The following is a 23,080-nucleotide window of genomic DNA, read 5'->3' as shown; positions in this document are numbered from 1 at the left end:
ACTACATGTTGATACACATTTATATTTGCATAATCAAAAATATTATTAATATAACTTCCTTCCTTTGGCCCCCCTGTCCTTACCGTAACTGACACTGATCTTTATACTTGACTACTAAAGAGCTGCAATTTACTGTTTTGAACTAATCAGTTTTCTTGCACCATTGTTTTTCTTTTAGGTTTACCTCACTTGAAGCATTACAGCAAAATTGAAAGAACTGTTCATACTTAAATGTAAATCCTAAGTGTAAAACTTAGAACACTCCAACTTTACCCCAGCTGTTCCATTGCAGTAGGCTCCACATTTCCTTGTACCCTATACAGGTCTATCTTCATTATTTATTAATGGTAAACTTTACTACATGAGGCATGCTTTTGATTCTTTGTATAATTACTGTAGTGAGCATTATCTATTCCATGTCTCATTTAATATGTCAACGAGAAAATCTCTGTTTTTTCTAAATTAAGAAAATATTTTTACTTCCAAACTAAATGTTTTGCACAATGAAACAGAAAAGATATGCTTTTTTTCTTCAGATAAGAACTTTTAGTTTACTGCTTTGGATGGCAGGAAGGTCAGAGCTAAAATCAGAGCATACTGAAACTAAAACAACTGAAAAATCCCTAACTTTAGTCCTGACATTAACCCTAAACTTAACTCTAGTTTGCTTCATTCCTTTCCACAACTAGACTTAAAATTGAAATGCCTACATTGACATTCTTACCAAAACTTACATTATTTTAGTAACTTCATATCTTTTTTAAGGAATCAAGTAAAATAAATAATAAACAAAAATAATATTGAAAACCTATCATAGCATAATTTAGAGTAAATCCACACAATAAAATTAGTATCCATAAAAATTAATAAATTTATTTTTGAAATAGCATATGGATCATAACTATGTCTTGATTTGATTTTATAAATAATTTAATATAATGAATTTCAGAGTCAGATGATAGCTGAAATCAGGATTAAGCCAAAAAAAATTTTTTAAAGAAATGGAAAATACTGTGTATGATACTATGATGGTGGATACATGTCACTATACCTTTATCCAAACCTATAGAATATATAACAGTAAGAGTGAAAGAGTGAACCGTAATATAAACTATGGACTTTGGGTGATAATGATTTGTCAAAGTAGGTTTATCAATTGTAACATATGTACCACTCTGATGTAGGATGTTGATAATGAAGAAGGCCAAGCACGTGTGGGGACAAGGAGTATATAGGTCATTTTTCAATTCTCAGTTTTGCTGTGAATGTAAAACTGCTCTAAGAAATCATCTTTATAAAAATAGATTGAAATGATTATATAAGAATAACTTTTATTTTGTGTCTACAGAACTTGAATGCTTACCTTTAATTTCATCAAAATTCCTGAAGTTTAAAAACAATGTTACCTTTCATAACAAAATATTTCTCCTCCATCATCTTTTTTTTTTTTTAATACATTGGTTTTTGGCTTACAAAGGTAAATGTCTGCCCAAATCTGAGTAAATGTGCACGAATTCAAAAATAAAGTGTTTAGCCAATACAGTTTAATGCTTTTGAGAAAAGCCAAACTAATTCCAGTTCCTTCATAAGTACTCATAATTGAAATGGAGGCAGATGGCTTTGGATCTAAAATATTACCAGAGGTAAGTATTATGGTATTTACAGTTATCAATAACTAAACTTAAAAATTGATTTACCTTTCTGTGACATGAGTCTAAGTTCAGTCCTTAACTGTACCTGTATTGTCTGCTTCTCATTTATCAATAAAACTATATATATGCACATATATATATATATATATATATACACACACACATATATACCCTTTTCACTTTTGTTTTATGAAGGGAATGACCACTGACCCACTCACTTATATCCTCACTCTCAGCTTAGTGGATATGTGGTTCATGATGTGCAAGGTAATAACACAAGATGATACAGTCTGATCACTACAAGTGTCAGAGTGGGAGACTATGAAATCTCATTAGGTATACTGGCAAGTAGCCTTGTATTTATGAATCAAAGTTCTCAATTCCCACTATAAGTAAGTAAAGGCATCTGTTACCACATTCTGTTCAAGTGAAGGCATGTGTTCTGCACAGAATTCCAAAATCAAATGTAGTCTGCAGCCCTGTGCTTTGGAAACTCATTTTTCTCTAAACTTTAAGTGTTAAAGTATGTATGTTGCATGTGATATCATCCATTATTTCAAGCATAGCCTAATTTAATTTATCTAATAATTCTGTATGTTGACACTCTGTGACTCAATGTTCTGGGACTACCCATTTTCACTATGTCATTTATTTAATGGGTAAGAATATTAGGTTTTTCATCAGTTTTGTCATTTGTAAAATGAGAAAAATTACCTACTTCATTGTATTGTTTTGAGTATATGTATCAACTGCTCCCCGCTCAAGTGGGCAACAGGAGTGCTGCTTTGTTTTCTAGGGGACATATGTGATGTGCAGGACAGGGGGTGGGGGGGCAGCAGTAAGTAGTTCTTAAGGATTTTTAAGAACTAGAACTTGGAGAACAGAGAGGAGGGGGAAAAAAGGGACCTTGGAAAACTGTAAGCCAGAGGAAAACTTCCTCCCAACTAAACAATAAAACTGTTTCCCTGGGCTGCAATTGGAGAGAGATCTGTGAGTCCTGGATTAACTCAGGGGGTTGCAATATCCTGAGAAAAAGGCTATGTGGCTTTTCTTAGGAAACAAACCCATACACCTCATGGGTATCCAGCATTACAAAAGATTTCTCTGTCCTAATCATTGCAGAAAAGTAGTAGAGAGACCCTGGATCTGAAAGAGCCAGGTAATCAGAGACAATGGATGCTCAGCGATAACCAGTGAGACACATGACTGATGATCAAAGGCCTAACAGTCTGCAAGCTCCCAGAACTTTGACACAATTCTAGAAGCAGGAGGAGGAAGCATCTGAATGACAGTTTCAGAATTCCATGCCAATTCAACTGAATGCAGACTCAGAAGCAACATGCTGTTAATTTGTAGGAGCTGAAGACATACTATGTTTCTTGCACACCATGTGGTGTGCACAGAGATTTAAACTTGATCTGAGTGGCTAACACAGTGCTCAGTATTTAGTAGGTGCTCAATAAAAAAAATATTGTATCTGTTTTTTCTTTTTTGGTCTAAATTTTAAAAAATATAAATTAAAGGAGCTATGGTACTCTGACAGGAAAACACAAAGTTCTCAAGCTTCATATGCAGGAGAATAGGGAAGAGTCACAGTCCAAAAAATTAAATGAAAATTGCTTTGCTATTAGGGTTTCAACACCCTATTGGACAAGTAAGCTATCTATAGAAACCAAGAAGACTAAATATGCTATATTGCTAACCCAAATTTTCTTCCTCATGTTTCCCAGGCTTGAAGCCATAATATTCCTAATGAGCTTGCTATGTTACCTCCTGTTTCAATGGAAACTCAAAATTCCAAAGTATCCTTCATCCAACATTGGAACAGCAAAAGGATGTAAATGAAAGAATTGGTGAAATCTAAATACAGTCTGAAGCTTAATTCATGGTAACACACTAATGCTGGGTTCTTAGGTTTGACAAATACAGAACAGTAATGTAAACTGAAACTGGGTTGAGCTTATACAGAAATTTTCTGTGTAATCTTTGAAACTTTTCTGTGAATGAAAAATTATTATAAAATTTAAAGTTTATTTGTAAAAAATGATAAATCTTTTGATGCCAACATATTTTTTAATTGAAGTGGTGCAGGACAATCCACAAGGTGAAGCCTGATATAGATTCCATCAGGCTTATATTGAAAGCATTGTGGTGAGTACCTACTCTGTTCAGTGAGTTGGAGGATATTTTGATGAATTACATATAGATTATTTACTAGCAGGGGCTCAAATGTGTACATGAATAATTATAATTCAGAGAGTTATATTTGCCATTCTTATTAGAATTTACAGGTGAGAAAGTACCTTGTCAAATTACAGGATCAAGAAAATTTTTGATTTAAAAAATTTAAGGAGGAAGTATCATTTGAATTAGACCTTGAGTGATCACTTGTGTTTGAACATGTACTGATTAGGAAAAGGATATAAAGAAAGAATATACCACATAAAGTCACTTGGGTATACAGAGTTTTTTGGATTTTTTTTTAACATCTTTTTTGGAGTATAATTGCTTTACAATGTTGTGTTAGTTTCTGCTGTATAACAAAGTGAACCAGCTCTATGTATACATATATCCCCATATCCCCTCCCTCTTGCATCTCCCTCCCACCCTCCCTATCTCACCCCTCTAAAGCACCGAGCTGATCTCCCTGTGCAATGCAGCTGCTTCCCACTAGCTATCTATTTTATATTTGATAGTGTACAGAGTTTAGGGGACAGAAAATACAATGGTGATGATTTTTCCAGTACTGCATATAAGGAGCTTGGAGTTCCCACTCCATCCTAACAAGTAAAGAGCTAAACAGACTGAAAGTCAACAACTCTTCTTGAATGTGTAAGAGAGGGTAGGACTCAGTGGGAAATGCTGACCCCAAGATTATAGAGAGACAGACAGTTGAATAAAGAGAGTCACAGTTTCTCAGAGACTCATGAACAGAAATAACCATGGGAACCAGTGATGGGGTAGGAAAACCTGAACTGTAATTAACAAATTGTTCAAGACTCAGTGCAGACAACTCTGAGAGCTAAAAATTCCAGAGAAAGCCAGTCATAAAGGGGTCCCACAATATTGGGAAATTTACCTCCAGTTTCCCACAGTAAATACTGTATCTAAGAAAAATCCCATCCTGCTTCAGGCAGAGGGAGGAGAAAAGGAACCATTTTAATTTTATTTATTTATTTATTTATTTATGGCTGTGCTGGGTCTTCGTTTCTGTGCGAGGGCTTTCTCTAGTTGTGGTGAGCGGGGTCCACTCTTCATCGCGGTGCGCGGGCTTCTCACTATCGCGGCCTCTCTAGCTGCGGAGCACAGGGTCCACACGCGCAGGCTCAGTAACTGTGGCTCACGGGCCCAGCTGCTCTGCGGCATGTGGAATCTTCCCAGACCAGGGCTCGAACCCGTGTCCCCTGCATTGGCAGGCAGACTCTCAACCACTGCACCAGCAGGGAAGCCCAAGGAACCATTTTGAAATGCACCAGAGCACTCCATTCTACTTAACAGAGCCTGCCTTCTCTGGAAATTAGTTAACCAGACCCTAACCTTCTGGGGTATTATCAGATCCTACCATATGTAGAGGAAAGGAAATAACTAACCATAGCCAGCTCTATCCTTCCACACAGGGGAAAGAAAAAATCCAAATGCAGCCCACTCTACCCACCTTGTCCCACCTAAGAGTGGAGAAAAACAACTCTTGTGAAGTTCACATTCCAAGCAAGGCTCACTAAAAGACTGAGACCTAATCATAGGACTATATGACACATAGCTTTATTCACAATTGCAACACTTGGAAGCAACTAATATCCTTAAGTAGCTGAATGGATAAACTGTGGTATATCCAGACAATGGAATATTATTCAGTGCAAGAAAGAAATGAACTATCAATCTATGAAAAGACATGGAGGAAACTTAAATGCATATTGCTAAGTGAGAGAAGCCAAGCTGAAAAGGCTACATGCTGTATGAGTCTAACTATGTGACATTCTGGAAAGGCATAACTGTAGACAGTAAAAAGATCAGTGGTTGCCAGACATTGGGGGAGCAGGCATGAATAGTCAGAGCACAGAGGATTTTTAGAGCTGTGAAAATACTCTGTATGATAACTTAATGATGGTTACATGCCATTTTACATTTGTCCAAACTCATAAAATGTACAATGCCAAGAGTGAACCCTAATATAAATTATAGACTTTGGGTTATAATGAAGTATCTATGAAGGTTCATTGATTTTTAACAAATATACCACTCTGGTGTTGGATATTGATGATGGGGGAGGCCATGTGTGTGTGAGCAGGGGTATATCAGAAATCTCTGTATTTTCCTTACATTTTGCTGTGATCCTTAAACTGCTCTAAAAACTAAAGTCTTAATTTTAAAAAAGAACCTTTAAAAATAGTGGAAACTGAAAATAGATTATGTTCCAGGATTTTGCAGAGCACATTAAAGATCACATTATTGTGTTTTATTTAACTTTGCAGTGTTTTGACTTAGGAAGTAATTTATCAAGGCACTAATTACAAAATGCTGCATTCTTCTAGAAACAATGTCTTATTTCAATACAGACTCAGGGAAGGTTCCAATAACTTTCTCTCTCTTTAGGATGAATTAGAATCCCCCAGGAGAGAGATCCTGGGGAATAGAGAAAGCCAGCAGCTGGGAAAGTTCAATGTGAAAGAAAGCAGAACAGTTCATCAAAAGCAAAAGTTGACATATACCACATAGTGATGTGGGAAAGTAGTTATTCCAAAGGACAGAAAGTAACAGATTTCCCCACAGATCAACAGCGTATAAGAATATGGAAAACAGGACAAGAAAATTGTGTAAAAAACCATATGGTCACACACTGCCAAACGTAAAATAGATAGCTAGTGGGAAGCAGCTGCATAGCACAGGGAGATCAGCTTGGTGATTTGTGACCACCTAGAAGGGTGGGATAAGGAGGGTGGGAGGGAGATGCAAGAGGGAGGGGATATGGGGATATGCGTATGCATATAGCTGATTCACTTTGTTATACAGTACAAACTAACACAACATTATAAAGCAATTATACTCCAATAAAGACGTTAAAAAAAAAAAAAAAGCATATGTTCAGCATAAGGAAAACCGAGATCTGAGTCCAAGTTTTTGTGCTCATATTTAGGACTGGACTCCAGATTTGCAAAGAAAAGGAATTGATAGGATCAGTACTTGGTCTTTGTCAAGAGAGGATAAAATAGGAAGTTGATTATTATAACTAGATTCCTAACTCCTTCCAAATTCATAGACCACGTTATTCCTTCCCTGACAAAATTAAAGGTACCTCTAATCCATGCTCCCTGCCTGTGTAAGAAATCCCTGAGATGGCAGGAGACACTTAACGCTATTGAAAAGGGCTGTTGAAGAATGAGAAATTCTTGGCCAAAAACAGAGGTTCAATAGAAATTATATACCAAGTACCAAGGAGAATCGCCAGCACCTTGGACCGAGAAATGTTGGTTGGTACCAAAAAGTAAAAACAAGACCCGAAGGATGGCCAAAAATAGACGTGCTAAGTCTACTTAAACTAGACCACAGAATGATGCCTGTGCACATTAGAAAGTATACTTGATGCAGGGGAATTAACTGTTCAGATTTCATTTTTTCTTCTTCTGTTCTCCCCAACTTAGAAAAGTTAAACATTTCCCAAGGTATGTGCAACTTAGGTTAAATACACCTTCTTTCCTCAACTTTCACATAGAAAGGTCATCATAAATCCCTGAACTCTAGTCTTGTTCTGAGTCTTATTAAATCCTATGATCCATGAGGGTGGCCACAGACGGAGGAGTTGCTGCCTCTGTAACAGTTAACAATATAGAATAAGGAATATCTCAGGTTTCAGTTACCAAAACCAAGTTATCAGTTAGACACTGAGCCCTTAGAATGATACAGAGCCCAAGTTTTCTAAATTGGAGAACATGTTTCTATTTTTCACAATTCTTCAGGTCTAATATGACAAACCAATAATGCCTAAAGAATCTAACATAGAAAATAAAATATGCATTAGTTTATTTAGCATGACTGACCATATCAATGATATTTCAATACCTTATAATCTGAGGCAGAATCATTCATATGTGAAAAACTTTATAGGTAATGGCTATGCTCATATAATTGCACTTTCTGTGTAAAGTTAATTAAGCTCAGATCAAAGGAAAGGAAACTAAGAAGTGTTAACTGGCAGTGATGTCCCAAATAATGCACTTGCTGTTTTACATAAATAAATTTATGCTCTGAAAACAGTAGCAAAATTATATATACCTTACATCATGTATGTGAGTCCTAGTATATTTTATTTTACATTATCTTTTAGAGAGATCAAGATGAATAAATAAGCTTATTGGCAGGTTGTATTTATTTTCTGACAATGTTTTCTAGAACTGAAGCTGTATAAATAAGTAAAAGAGAGACTTTGATGATGAGAGAAACTATATTTTAAATGGATATATTATAAAGATATAAAATATACATTAGTGTTTTTAAGCAGGAAGTGATTTAATTGCCTCTTTAAAAATCACCTTTTGTCTTCCTATAAACTGAATATTCTCTTCTGATATTTTAATACACTCATATCTCCAGCCTCTTTGAACATTCTGCATCTATTCCTAGGTCAGGTATTTCCATCCTCAAAGCATTTACTCTGTCATCATTAAGTATGAAATTAAAAGAAGTTTTGGTTACTTATCTTCAATAATATTCAAACGGATCAACCACAGTGAAATACAGCTTAAAGTTTATGATTTAATAAATTAAAAGGAATGACAAGACAAAGTTGAGTTGATCAACATTTCTGCTTTAATTTTCCAGAAATCAATAAAATTAAATTATTTTGACAAGGACATAAATAACTTGACCCATTTAGATGCAATCTAAAATTATAGAAATAATATGAATATCGTTTTTCTTAAAAAATAAAAAAACTAATATATTTCTGAATGGGCTATGATAAGGAAAAATTGGTATTTTTCATTTGCTATAGCAAACAACACTTTACCTGGAGTGTACAGTTTTTTCAGCTAAATTTTTTTGGCAACCTCTTAAATGGCCTATAAATTTGTGAGTCTTTCAATGTTATCTTGTTAGGAAAGTTCTCTCTGAGATGTAGCCAGAGAAAAATCTGTTTTCATTTTGAAAAAATAAATAGATTCTGTCATTGTAATGCCATTCTAAATTAACTCAGTGTATAATTTAAAAATAAAATATTTAAGTGGTTAAAAAAGCAATAATATTTTCGTACTTCTTTGTTTTACATGTTTAGTGATATATGCACTTTAAATTATTTCTAGTGAAAGTTGCATGAGATAAAAAATAAATCCCCAGTGAAGCACAATAAATGTGGGGCAAAGACTATAAGGGCTGTAACTAGGAGATTCACATAAAGTAGGAATAGGTTCTAATAGCTTTAATTCAGAAAGTATCCATTCTGCTTTCTATTTCTTCATCATTTTACAGTCCAACTTTTTCCCTATCAAAGAAAAACTATAATCATAGAATTTCAAGTTTTAACTTTTTATAGTTGGTTCTGATCAGTTATGGGGCTTGATGCTGTGATTTCAAATGTGAAGATAAGGATACCTGTTCTGAAGAGATTACAGACTAACAAAAGGAGTTGAGACTCACAATTAATTACAAGTCACTGTCATTTATGTTAAACCATATAAAATTCCAAATATATCATTTTACCTATGAATATTGTAAATTTCTATGATGCAATCTAAGATTATGCCAAAACATAATGATTAAAATGCTGCTGAATCATAGAAGTAAAAAAAAATTGTTGGCCCCCAAAAAGGTTGTGAATATTTAGTTTAATAAAATTACATACTAAGCTATGACTCTCAGAAGTCTGAAGGATAAAAAGAAATTTAAATATGTTTTAGAAGTTTATTAGAACTTTTTAAATACAAAATTCTGGTAGTTTAAACTATAAATCTTAGGAATTCTGAGGTATTCCTTAAATACAGACACACATAAATACACGCACATGCACAGACATTTGAACTTTTTTTCACTCCTAAAATTTGATTATGCTTTACCCATTTAGAGATGCCAGGTCAGTGTTTCCTAATCAATGTAAAAGCCATAACAAACCAGTATGCCTCAGAACTTGCTAATGACTATTAAATATAAATTTAATAATAATTCTATAAAGATGGACTCTGGATGATTAAGCAAAATCCTCTTTAAAATATACTACCACACTGGAATAAGAAGTGATTATATAATTAATTAACTGAATTATAATGAATAATATTTATTAACTTATTTTTAATACTATAAACATTATTTTCTTCATCTGTAACTCAAAAAAAATAACTAAAAGTAAATATTATCTAGGTCAAAATGTATTTTTTTAATATCTGAAATATAGCTTTTAGTTCTCAAACATTTAGGAATTTTCTAGATATCTCTTTGTTATTTATTTCTAGCATAGAACATATTCTGTATGAATTTAATCTTTGGAAATGTGTTGATATTTGTTTAATGATCTTCTATATGGTCATTTAAAAAAACGTTCCACGTGTGCTTTAATAGGTTGTATATTCCACAGATGTTGGGTGAGTATTCTCTAACTATCCACTAGAGCAAATGTGTTAATTCTGTTGTTCAAATTTCTATATCCTTATTTTTTTTTTAACATCTTTATTGAAGTATAATTGCCTTACAATGGTGTGTTAGCTTCTGCTTTATAACAAAGTGAATCAGTTATACATATACAATATGTTCCCATTTCTCTTCCCTCTTGCATCTCCCTCCCTCCCACCCTCCCCATCCCACCCCTCTAGATGGTCACAAAGCACCGAGCTGATCTCCCTGTGCTATGTGGCTGCTTCCCACTAGTTATCTATTTTACATTTGGTAGTGTATATATGTCCATGACACTCTCTTACCCTGTCACATCTCACCCCACCCCCCTCCCCATATCCTCAAGTCCATTCTCTAGTAGGTCTGTGTCTTTATTCCCGTCTTGCCACTAGGTTCTTCATGGCCTTTTTTTTTTTTCCCCTTAGACTCCGTATATATGTGTTAGCATACTGTATTTGTTTTTCTCTTTCTGACTTACTTCACTCTGTATGACAGACTCTAACTCCATCCACCTCATTACAAATATCTCCATTTCATTTCTTTTTATGGCTGAGTAATATTCCATTGTATATATGTGCCATATCTTCTTTATCCATTCATCTGTCGATGGACATTTAGGTTGCTTCCATGTCCTGGCTATTGTAAATAGAGCTGCAATGAACATTTTGGTACATGACTCTTTTTGACCTATGGTTTTCTCAGGGTATATGCCCAGTATTGGGATTGCTGGGTCGTATGGTAGTTCTATTTGTAGTTTTTTAAGGAACCTCCATACTGTTCTCCATAGTGGCTGTATCAATTTACATTCCCACCAACAGTGCAAGAGTGTTCCCTTTTCTCCACACCCTCTCCAGCATTTATTGTTTCTAGATTTTTTGATGATGGCCATTCTGACCGGCGTGAAATGATATCTCATTGTAGTTTTGATTTGCATTTCTCTAATGATTAATGATGTTGAGCATTCTTTCATGTGTCTGTAGGCCATCTGTATATCTTCTTTGGAGAAATGTCTATTTAGGTCTTCGGCCCATTTTTGGATTGGGTTGTTCGTTTTTTTGTTATTGAGCTGCATGAGCTGCTTGTAAATCTTGGAGATTAATCCTTTGTCAGTTGCTTCATTTGCAAATATTTTCTCCCATTCTAATGGTTGTCTTTTGGTCTTGTTTATGGTTTCCTGTGCTGTGCAAAAGCTTTTAAGTTTCATTAGGTCCCATTTGTTTATTTGTGTTCTTATTTCCATTTCTCTGGGAGCTGGGTCAAAAAGAATCTTGCTGTGATGTATGTCATAGAGTGTTCTGCCTATGTTTTCCTCTAAGAGTTTGATAGTGTCTGGCCTTACACTTAGGTCTTTAATCCATTTTGAGTTTATTTTTGTGCATGGTGTCAGGGAGTGTTCTAATTTCATACTTTTACATGTACCTGTCCAGTTTTCCCAGCACCACTTATTGAAGAGGATGTCTTTTCTCCACTGTATATGTTTGCCTCCTTTATCAAAGATAAGGTGACCATATGTGTGTGGGTTTATCTCTGGGCTTTCTATCCTGTTCCATTGATCTATATTTCTGTTTTTGTGCCAGTACCAAACTGTCTTGATTACTGAAGCTTTGTAATATAGTCTGAAGTCAGGGATCCTGATTCCCCCAGCTCCATTTTTCGTTCTCAAGATTGCTTTGGCTATTCGGGGTCTTTTGTGTTTCCATACAAATTGTGAAATTTTTTGTTCTAGTTCTGTGAAAAATGCCAGTGGTAGTTTGATAGGGATTGCATTGAATCTGTAGATTGCTTTGGGTAGTAGAGTCATTTTCACAATGTTGATTCTTCCAATCCAGGAACATGGTATATCTCTCCATCTATTTGTATCATCTTTAATTTCTTTCATCAGTGTCTTATGATTTTCTGCATACAGGTCTTTTGTCTCCTTAGGTAGGTTTATTCCTAGATATTTTATTCTTTTTGTTGCAATGGTAGACGGGAGTGTTTTCTCAATTTCACTTTCAGAATTTTCGTCATTAGTGTATAGAAATGCAAGAGATTTCTGTGCATTAATTTTGTATCCTGCTACTTTACCAAATTCATTGATTAGCTCTAGGAGTTTTCTGGTAGCATCTTTAGGATTCTCTATGTATAGTATCATGTCATCTGCAAATAGTGACAGCTTTACTTCTTCTTTTCCGATTTGGATTCCTTTTATTTCTTTGTCTTCTCTGATTGCTGTGGCTAACACTTCCAAAACTATGTTGAATAATAGTGGTGAGAGTGGGCAACCTTGTCTTGTTCCTGATCTTAGAGGAAATGCTTCCAGTTTTTCACCATTGAGGACAATGTTGGCTGTGGGTTTGTCATATATGGCCTTTATTATGTTGAGGAAACTTCCCTCTATGCCTACTTTCTGCAGGGCTTTTATCATAAATGGGTGTTGAATTTTGTCGAAAGCTTTCTCTGCATCTATTGAGATGATCATATGGTTTTTCTCCTTCAATTTATTAATATGGTGTATCACATTGATTGATTTGCGTATATTGAAGAATCCTTGCATTCCTGGGATAAACCCCACTTGATCATGGTGTATGATCCTTTTAATGTGCTGTTGGATTCTGTTTGCTAGTATTTTGTTGAGGATTTTTGCATCTATGTTCATCAGTGATATTGGCCTGTAGTTTTCTTTCTTTGTGACATCCTTGTCTGGTTTTGGTATCAGGGTGATGGTGGCCTCGTAGAATGAGTTTGGGAGTGTTCCTCCCTCTGCAATATTTTGGAAGAGTTTGAGAAGGATAGGTGTTAGCTCTTCTCTAAATGTTTGATAGAATTCACCTGTGAAGCCGTCTGGTCCTGGGCTCTTGTTTGTTGGAAGGTTTTTAATCACAGTTTCAATTTCAGTGCTTGTGATTGGTCTGTTCATATTTTCTATTTCTTCCTGGTTCAGTCTTGGCAGTTTGTGCATTTCTAAGAATCTGTCCATTTCTTCCAGGTTGTCCATTTTATTGGCATATAGTTGCTTGTAGTAATCTCTCATGATCTTTTGTATTTCTGCAGTGTCAGTGATTACTTCTTTTTCATTTTTAATTCTATTGATTTGAGTCTTCTCCCTTTTTGTCTTGATGAGTCTGGCTAATGGTTTTTCAATTTTGTTTATCTTCTCAAAGAACCAGCTTTTAGTTTCATTGATTTTTGCTATTGTTTCCTTCATTTCTTTTTCATTTATTTCTGACCTGATCTTTATAATTTCTTTCCTTCTGCTGGCTTTGGGGTTTTTTTGTTGTTCTTTCTCTAATTGCTTTAGGTGCAAGGTTAGGTTGTTTATTCGAGATGTTTCTTGTTTCTTGAGGTAGGCTTGTATTGCTATAAACTTCCCTCTTAGCACGGCTTTTGCTGTGTCCCATAGGTTTTGGGTCGTCGTGTCTCCATTGTCATTTGTTTCTAGGTATTTTTTGATTTCCCCTTTGATTTCTTCAGTGATCACTTCGTTATTAAGCAGTGTATTGTGTAGCCTCCATGTGTTTGTATTTTTTACAGATCTTTTTCTGTAATTGATATCTAGTCTCATAGCGTTGTGGTCAGAAAAGATACTTGATACGATTTCAATTTTCTTAAATTTACCAAGGCTTGATTTGTGACCCAAGATATGATCTATCCTGGAGAATGTTCCATGAGCACTTGAGAAAACTGTGTATTCTGTTGTTTTTGGGTGGAATGTCCTATAAATATCAATTAAGTCCATCTTGTTTAATGTATCATTTAAAGCTTGTGTTTCCTTATTTATTTTCATTTTGGATGATCTGTCCATTTGTGAGAGTGGGGTGTTAAAGTCCCCTACTATGATTGTGTTGCTGTTGATTTCCCCTTTTATGGCTGTTAGTATTTGCCTTATGTATTGAGGTGCTCCTATGTTGGGTGCATAAATATTTACAATTGTTATAGCTTCCTCTTGGATCGATCCCTTGATCATTATATAGTGTCCTTCTTTGTCTCTTGTAATAGTCTTTATTTTAAAGTCTATTTTGTCTGATATGAGAATTGCTACTCCAGCTTTCTTTTGATTTCCATTTGCATGGAATATCTTTTTCCATCCCCTCACTTTCAGTCTATATGTGTCTCTAGGTCTGAAGTGGGTCTCTTGTAGACAGCATATATATGGGTCTTGTTTTTGTATCCATTCAGCCAGCCTGTGTCTTTTGGTGGGAGCATTTAATCCATTTACATTCAAGGTAATTATCGATATGTATGTTCCTATTCCCATTTTCTTAAATGTTTTGGGTTTGCTATTGTAGGTGTTTTCCTTCTCTTGTGTTTCTTGCCTAGAGAAGTTCCCTTAGCATTTGTTGTAAAGCTGGTTTGGTGGTGCTGAACTCTCTCAGCTTTTGCTTGTCTGTAAAGGTTTTAATTTCTCCATCACATCTGAATGAGATCCTTGCTGGGTAGAGTAATCTTGGTTGTAGGTTTTTCTCCTTCATCACTTTAAGTATATCCTGCCACTCCCTTCTGGCTTGCAGAGTTTCTGCTGAAAGATCAGATGTTAACCTTATGAGGATTCCCTTGTGTGTTATTTGCTGTTTTTCCCTTGCTGCCTTTAATATGTTTTCCTTATATTTAATTTTTGACAGTTTGATTAACATGTGTCTTGGTGTGTTTCTCCTTGAGTTTATCCTGTATGGGACTCTCTGTGCTTCCAGGACTTGATTAACTATTTCCTTTCCCATATTAGGGAAGTTTTCAACTATAATCTCTTCAAATATTTTCTCAGTCCCTTTCTTTTTCTGTTCTTCTTCTGGGACCCCTATAATTCGAATGTTGGTGTGTTTAATGTTGTCCCAGAGGTCTCTGAGACTGTCCTCAGTTCTTTTCATTCTTTTTTCTTTATCCTGCTCTGCAGTAGTTATTTCCACCATTTTATCTTCCAGGTCACTTATCCTTTCTTCTGCCTCAGTTATTCTGCTATTGATCCATTCTAGAGTATTTTTAATTTCATTTATTGTGTTTTTCATCATTGCTTGGTTCCTCTTTAGTTCTTCTACGTCCTTGTTAAATGTTTCTTGCATTTTGTCTATGCTATTTCCAAGATTTTGGATCATCCTTACTATCATTATTTTGAATTCTTTTTCAGGTAGACTACCTATTTCCTCTTCATTTGTTAAATCTGGAGTGTTTTGACCCTGCTCCTTCATCTGCTGTGTGTTTTTCTGTCGTCTCATTTTGCTTATCTTACTGTGTTTGGGGTCTCCTTTTCACAGGCTGTAGGTTCGTATTTCCTGTTGTTTTTGGTATCTGTCCCCAGTGGCTAAGGTTGGTTCAGTGGGTTGTGTAGGCTTCCTGGTGGAGGGAACTAGTGCCTGAGTTCTGGTGGATGAGGCTGGATCTTGTCTTTCTGGTGGGCACGTCCACGTCTGGTGGTGTATTTTGGGGTGTCTGTGGCCTTATTATGATTTTAGGCAGCCTCTCTGCTAATGGATGGGGCTGTGTTCCTGTCTTGCTAGTTGTTTGGCATAGGGTGTCCAGCACTGTAGCTTGCTGGTCGTTGAGTGAAGCTGGGTATTGATGTTGAGATGGAGATCTCTGAGCGATTTTCGCCGTTTGGTATTACGTGGAGCTGGGAGGTCTCTTGTGGACCAGTGTCCTGAAGTTGGCTCTCCCACCTCAGAGGCACGGCCCTGATGCCTGGCTGGAGCACGAAGAGCCTTTCATCCACACAGCTCAGAGTAAAAGGGAGAAAAAATAGAAAGAAAGAAAGAAGGAGGCTATAATATAGTGAAGTAAAATAAAGCTATTGTAAAGCAAAGCTATACAGACAAAATCTCACCCAGAAGCATATACATATACACTCACAAAAAAAAGGAAAAGGGGAAAAATTAATATATCCTGCTCCAAAAGTCCACCCCCTGAATTTGGGATGATTCGTTGTCTATTCAGGTATTCAATAGATGCAGGCACATCAAGTTGTTTGTGGAGTTTTAATCCGCTGCTTCTGAGGCTGCTGGGAGAGATTTCCCCTTCTCTTCTCTGTTCGCACACCTCCTGGGGATCAGCTTTGGATTTGGACCCGCCTCTGCGTGTAGGTCACCTGAGGGCGTCTGTTCCCCGCCCAGACAGGACGGGGTTAAAGGAGCAGCTGCTTCGGGGGCTCTGGCTTACCCAGGCCGCGGGGAGGGAGGGGTACAGAGGAGGCGGGGCGAGCCTGCGGCGTCAGAGGCGTCGTGACGTTGCAGCAGCCTGAGGCGCACCGTGTGTTCTCCTGGGGAAGTTCTCCCCGGGTCACGGGAGCCTGGCGGTGGCGGGCTGCACAGGCTCCTGGGAGGGGCGGTGTGGAGAGTGACCTGTGCTCACACACAGGCTTTTTTGGAGGCGGCAGCAGCAGCCCCAGCGTCTCACGCCCGTCTCTGGTGCCCGCGCTGATCGCTGCGGCTCGCGCCCGTCTGTGGAGCTTGTTTAGGCGGCGCTCTGAATCCCCTCTCCCTGCGCGCGTGAAACAAAGAGGGACGAAAAAGTCTCTTGCCTCTTCGGCAGCTGCAGACTTTTTCCCGGACTCCCTACCAGCCAGCTGTGGTACGCTAACCCCTTCAGGCTGTGTTCACGCCGCCAGCCCCAGTCCTCTCCCTGCGATCCGATGGAAGCTGAGCCTCAGCTCCCAGCCCCGCCCGCCCCGGCGGGCGAGCAGACAAGCCTCTCTTGGGCTGCTGAGTGCTGCTTGGCGCCGAGCCTCTGTGCGGGAATCTCTCCGTTTTTTCCTCTGCGCCCCTGTTGCTGTGGGATCCGCGCTGTTAGCCGCGGCTCGCGCCCGTCTCTGAAGTTCGTTTAGGCGGCACTCTGAATCCCCTCTCCTCGCGCACCAGGAAACAAAGAGGGAAGAAAAAGTCTCTTGCCTCTTCCGCAGCTGCAGACTTTTTCCCGGACTCCCTCCCGGCTAGCTGTGGTGCACTAACCCCTTCAGGCTGTGTTCACTCCGACAACCCCAGTCCTCTCCCTGCGATCCGACCGAAGCCCCAGCCTCAGCTCCCAGCCCCGCCCGCCCCAGCGGGTGAGCAGACAAGCCTCTCGGGCTGGAGAGTGCTGCTCGGCGCCGAGCCTCCGTGCGGGAACCTCTCCGCTTTGCCCTCCGCACCCCTGTGGCTCTCCTCCGTGGCTCCGAAGCTTCCCCCCTCTGCCACCCGCAGTCTCCGCCCGCGAAGGGGCTTCCTAGTGCGTGGAAATCTTTCCTCCTTCACGGCTCCCTCCCACTAGTGCAGGTGCCGTCCCTATTCTTTTGTCTCTGTTATTTCTTTTTTCTTTTGCCCTACCCAAGTACGGGGGGAGTTTCTTGCCTGTTTAGAGGTCGGACGTTTTCTGTCAGCGCTCAGTGGGTGTTCTGTAGGAGCAGTTCCACGTGTAGATGTATTTCTACTGTATCAGACTGTCAGCTCCTTGATGGAATGGATGACATCTTTCTTATTTCCACAACACATTGTCCTGTGGGGTGCTGGGCTTGTCGTAGGGGGCTCCATAAATGTTGGACAAACTGAACTGACCCTTCAGGTAGCCTTCACCCACCTGATGGAGTGAAGACCGACCTTTGGAACAAAATTGCAAATCAGATACTTAACTCCTCTCCTTTAAGCCTTGAGCATTGGCAACACGATCAAGTCCACCCTTGCACATCATGTGCAAGGCCATATCTATATCCTTATTTTTTATCTACTGGTCAATCAACTACTGAAAGAGATGTTTTAAAAAAAAAATCTCATGCTGTGATTGTGGATTTGTCTACTTCTCCCTGTGGATCTGTCAATTTTTGCTCTATGTACTTTGAAATTTAGAATAGTTACCTCTTCCTGATTAATCGAGTCTACTATCATTATGATTTGATCCATCTTTTATTAAATAATGCTTTTTGCCTTAAAGCTTTTTTATCTAACATAAGAACCAGCTTTATCTTGATTAGTTTTTGCATGGTATATATCTTTTCTCTCAACATTAGGGAATCCTATATTTTTAATGTGTCTCTTGTTAAAATATATATAGAGAGAGAGGGATATATGAATATATACATATACACATACATATATATATACAACTGATTGTGTTTTTTAAATGTCTGACAATCTTTAACTGAAAGTTTGTCCATCTACATGGAATGTAATAATATTTTAGTATAAATAAGCATCTGGCCATGAATTTACTCTTTATCTCACCTGTTCTGTATTCATTTTCCTTTATTTTCTTCTTTCAAACTTACTGAAATTTGTTTTCTTTTTTTTTTTCTTCTATAAGATCTTCTCATGATTGCCTCAGAAACTACAATATGTATCCTTGACTTTTAAAAATTTGGAATTGATTGGTAGTTTCTTTCTTTCATTTTTTTTTTTTGCTCCTCCCTGACTATGCAAGAAATATATATCTCTTTAACCCCACTTATTTCCTTTTCACCTTATGCTCTTTTACTGTTATGTGTTTTATTTTTCTATATGTATTAAACCCTAAAAGACACTGTAGCTATTGCTGTGCAGTCAACATTCATTCAATTTAATCCACATATTTACTTTTTTATTGTTGCTGTTTTGTTTTTTGGGGTTTTCTTTGGCCGAACCACACGGCATGTGGAATCTTAGTTCCCCAACCAGGGATCAAACCCACGCCCCCTGCAGTGGAAGCACGGAGTCTTAACCTCTGGACTGCCAGGGAAGTCCCCATTTTTGCCATTTTATTCCTTCCTTCCTTCCTCCCTCCTTCCCTTAGTTTTCCTTCTTTCTTTCCTCTCCTCTCCCCTCCCCTCCCCTCCCCTCCCCTCCCCTCCCCTCCTCTCCTCTCCTCTCCTTTCCTCTCCTCTCCACTCCCCTCCTCTCCTCTCCTCCCCTCCCCTTCCCTTTTCTTTCTTTCTTTCAGCTTTCCATCTGGGGTAATTTTCCTTCTGACTGAAAAACACATTTTAGAGTTCCCCATTGGAGTATGCTGGTGATAAACTCTTGTTTTTGTTATTCTAAAAATGTCTTTATTTTGCCTTCATTCTTGTTGAATACTTTTGCTGGTTGTTGACTTTTAAGTGTATATGTATTTTCTTTCACTGTGTGAAGTATATTTTTCCACTAGCTTCTGGTTTCCTTGTTGATGTGGAATAATCTGTTGATTGCTCTTTCTTTCTAACTGCATTTTAGATGTGTTTCTTTGTCTTTGGCATTCTGAACTTTCACTATTACACGGATGGATGTGGATTTCAGTCTACTCTCTCTGCGAGGAATTCTTTGGGCTTCCTAATTCTATAATCAGTTCTGGGAATTTCTTAGCCATTGTATCTTTGATTATAGATTCATTTTTTTCTCTCTTCTCAGCTGGAACTCCAATCAAACCTATGCTAGATCTTGTTTGTTGTAAGATTTTCTCTTCTGTATTTTCCATCTTTATCTGTGTCTGTGATTCATTGTGGATAGCTTTTTTTTCTTTTTCTTTTTATCTTTTCCTGTCCTCTTTTTTGGGCAGCTTTGTGCAATAGAACTGTCTGCACCTATTGAAATGTTCTATATTTTCACTTTCCAATACAGTAGCTGCTAAACACGTATGGCTGTGGAGCACTTGAAAGGTTGCTAGTACAACAGAAGAGTTGAATTCCTTCTTATATATAATTTTATAAAATTTTTATTTTGAAATAAGTTTAGTTTTACAGAAGAGTTGCAAAGACGGTACAAAGAATTTCTAAGTACCTTCAGCTGGCTTCCCCTAATGTTAACTACGACACACTGATCAAAACTAAGATGTTAAGTAGTGGTAAAATACTACTAATTAAAGTACAGTCTTTACTTGGATTTCACTAGTTTCTTCACTAATGTCCTTTATCTATTCCAGGATTCATCCAGGATACCATATTCCATTTAATCACATGCCTCCAGTCGGTGATTTCTTACATGTCCTTGTCCTTCATGGCCGTGGTACTTTTAAAGAGAACTGGTAAGATATTTTGTGGAAGGTTACTCAATATTTATTTTTATGATGTTTTTCATAATTGGATTGTGCATATGAATTTGGGGAAAAATTATCACAGAGGTGGTACACCCTCCTCATCTCATCATATAAAGGAACGTATGTCATTACTGATCACATAGCTAAGGAGGTGCCTGTCAGGTTTCTCCATTGCAAAGTTACTATATTTACCTTTCCATACTCTCTGTGTTAGAATACAGCCCAAATACAAAGGGAGGAGAATTAAGTCCTACCTCCTGGAGAGAGTACTATCAAAGAATTTGTGAACATATGTTAAAACCACCATAGTAATTAATAAATTTGGGGAGGTGAGTGAAACATTCAGAGTATGCAATTACCCTGTTTCTCCTTATAGTTTCACCTACTAAATTTAGTATTCATCAGTGGTTCTTTCCTGCAACAGTTATTACTATGGTATTACTATGGTATACTATGGTATACTAATGGTGATTTTTAAATTTCCTTATTCCTTTCACATTTATTAACTGTAATTCTTCTGTAAGAAAGATTTTTCCTTCACATTTAATCATTCATTCATTCATTTATTCAATCATTATCTATAACAATATGGACTCATGGATATTTATTTTATTTCTTTTTATACTATATTACTATTTAATTTGTTGTTTACATTGTTCTAGCTTTGGTCAGAAGGAGCTTTTTTCAAGTTAGCTTATATGTCCTTTTGACATATTCCATCTGTGTGTGTGTGTGTGTGTGTGTGTGTGTGTGTGAAAGAGAGAGAAAGAGAGGAAAAAAGAGAGAGAGAGAGAGGGCATTTTCTTACTTTCTGGAACCACAATATGTTCTAGACTAATGACAGATTGAAATTATTATGTAGTAATAGAGTTCAGGCATACAAAAATGCAGTTAGGTGGCCATTGAGGATCTGGTCTCAAACAGGTCTCTGCACTACTGAGAACTTGAACTTTCTTTGAATTATACCAGAACCAAAGACACCACCAGCCCAGCCATATTCAGAACAACATCTGCCAACTGCAACCTTATGGTCTCAAGTTTTCTCCTTGTACCTATATACCCATTTCTGAGCCCAACCAATCCCTACTTAATAAGCACCCTTACTTCTTGCCAGCTCCAACTATAGTTCATGTAATTAACTGTATCCTTACAGTTTGCCTTTATAAGCCTCCACCGCTTTGTAGTCCAGCAGAACACAATTCAAGTGCTTCTTGAATATATGTCTCCTAGACTGCAGTCCTAACAAACCCCAAATAAACACGCTTTTATTTCAATCAGGTCTCTATTTCTGAAATTTTGGTTGATAAGGCTCATTTTGTTTTACCTTGTTTTGTTTTTCCTGCCCCAACCCTAGAACCAGACATTTTTTTTAAGGAACTCTAGTTCCTTTTAATAGAGAATGGTATTTAGGAACAAAATCTGGGCAGTAGGTATAATTTTATCTAATTGTAATGAATGCAATTTTAATTTGAAATAGCCATCTGTCATTAATGGCTACCATATTAGACAATATAGCACTAGATCATTAATTCTGCTCACAGTTTTTCGTAGCTAAAAACTATTATCATTCCTGAATCTTATTATTACCAGTAATTGCAACCCTCCATATATCAATGTTATACATCATATTCTGACCATCATCTCTTTTTGCCCAGGTCACACTCTCTAATATCATGACTCCAACTATCCTTTATCCCCTTGAATTTACTAATCCTAACACTTTTCACTGTATCCTTAAATTTCATGATCAGTTATCAAAATTACTCCCTTGAGTCACTTGTTCCTCTCTTCATCATACTCTGAACACTGTATCCAACTCTCTGCCTTCTCAGCTCTCCTTCTGTGAATTTGAATGTAGAAAGGTAAAAGATAACACTGCAATGACCAATCTCATTTTGAACACATGGTCACAAACCACAGTGCTGCCAGGGAAACATTCCATATATTGCTAATTCAATTACTCTGCATTCTTTAAAATGACTATGTAGAACCTTCTTTTCTATCCTCCAATAATACCTCTCCCATTTTCACTCTCAGATAAGGACTTTGTTTCCAATTTCACTAAGAAATTTAAGCGATAAGAAAAGTTCTTCCAGATGCGTACATCACAACATCCACCTACAAGCATCCTCCCTTATTTACTCTGCCTTCTCACCTGAGACCATATGTAGCACCAGACTCCTATAAAAACCAATGCCTCCATTTTTGCACCATATCCCATCATCTTTCACCTTTCTTAACTTCTCTCCTATTTGAATGAGAAAGAAGTGAGATAAAGGTGACTACTTAGTAAGATAGAGACAGAAGCTGCTGATCCTTAAGAAAAGATTACCCAAGTCTAGAAAGAAAATATGTTTCTCAAGGGTCATAACTCCTACATAAAGTTTACCAGCATCATTCCTCAGAGAACTTTGAAAAGGATATGTAACTTCAGAGAGAAATTTCTTAGTAGCGGCTGTACTAAGTCTCCAAATTCCACAAGAATGTCCATATCCAAGATTGGCATGGACATTTTTACATTTTCTCCTTAGAGAAATAGAAAGCATGCATCTCAGAAACAACATGAGGAACTGAAAACTAATGATTTTTCCCCCATTTTCTGGTCAACTTACGTCGTCTTGCTTCTTACATAATTCTAGGGAGAAGGAAGGACAACCACAAATCAAAGTTTTAAATTCTCACCGTTCTAACAGGTGGAATTTCGCAGTAAGATTTAACTTGATTTAGAAGAATTAAACCAATGCAACATTTCTTGAACTCAGATATGGTGACTGAAAATTTATACCTGGCACATATATGGGACAATTTTTAGGATCATTAAAAATTTGCATGCACCACATGACAACATCACAGACAATAAAAACCCTAGAATTGGAGCTAACTGATTTAAAATAATAGCCATTACCTGAGAGAGA

The 23,080-nt window shown here is 37.3% G+C and overlaps 1 long non-coding RNA gene across 1 annotated transcript in view; it reads left to right on the top strand.

Moving 5' to 3' along the window:
* LOC309641594 overlaps positions 1 to 23,080 on the top strand; it is a 923,801-nt gene that overhangs the window by 651,090 nt on the left and 249,631 nt on the right. The window lies entirely within an intron of this gene.

The sequence above is a fragment of the Balaenoptera physalus genome (genome assembly GCF_965194825.1).
Source record: "Balaenoptera physalus genome assembly, chromosome: 1".
Classification (NCBI taxonomy): Eukaryota; Metazoa; Chordata; class Mammalia; order Artiodactyla; family Balaenopteridae; genus Balaenoptera; species Balaenoptera physalus.
The sequence above is the reverse complement of the archived record's forward strand: the minus strand, read 5'-3'. Positions and strand labels throughout refer to the sequence as shown.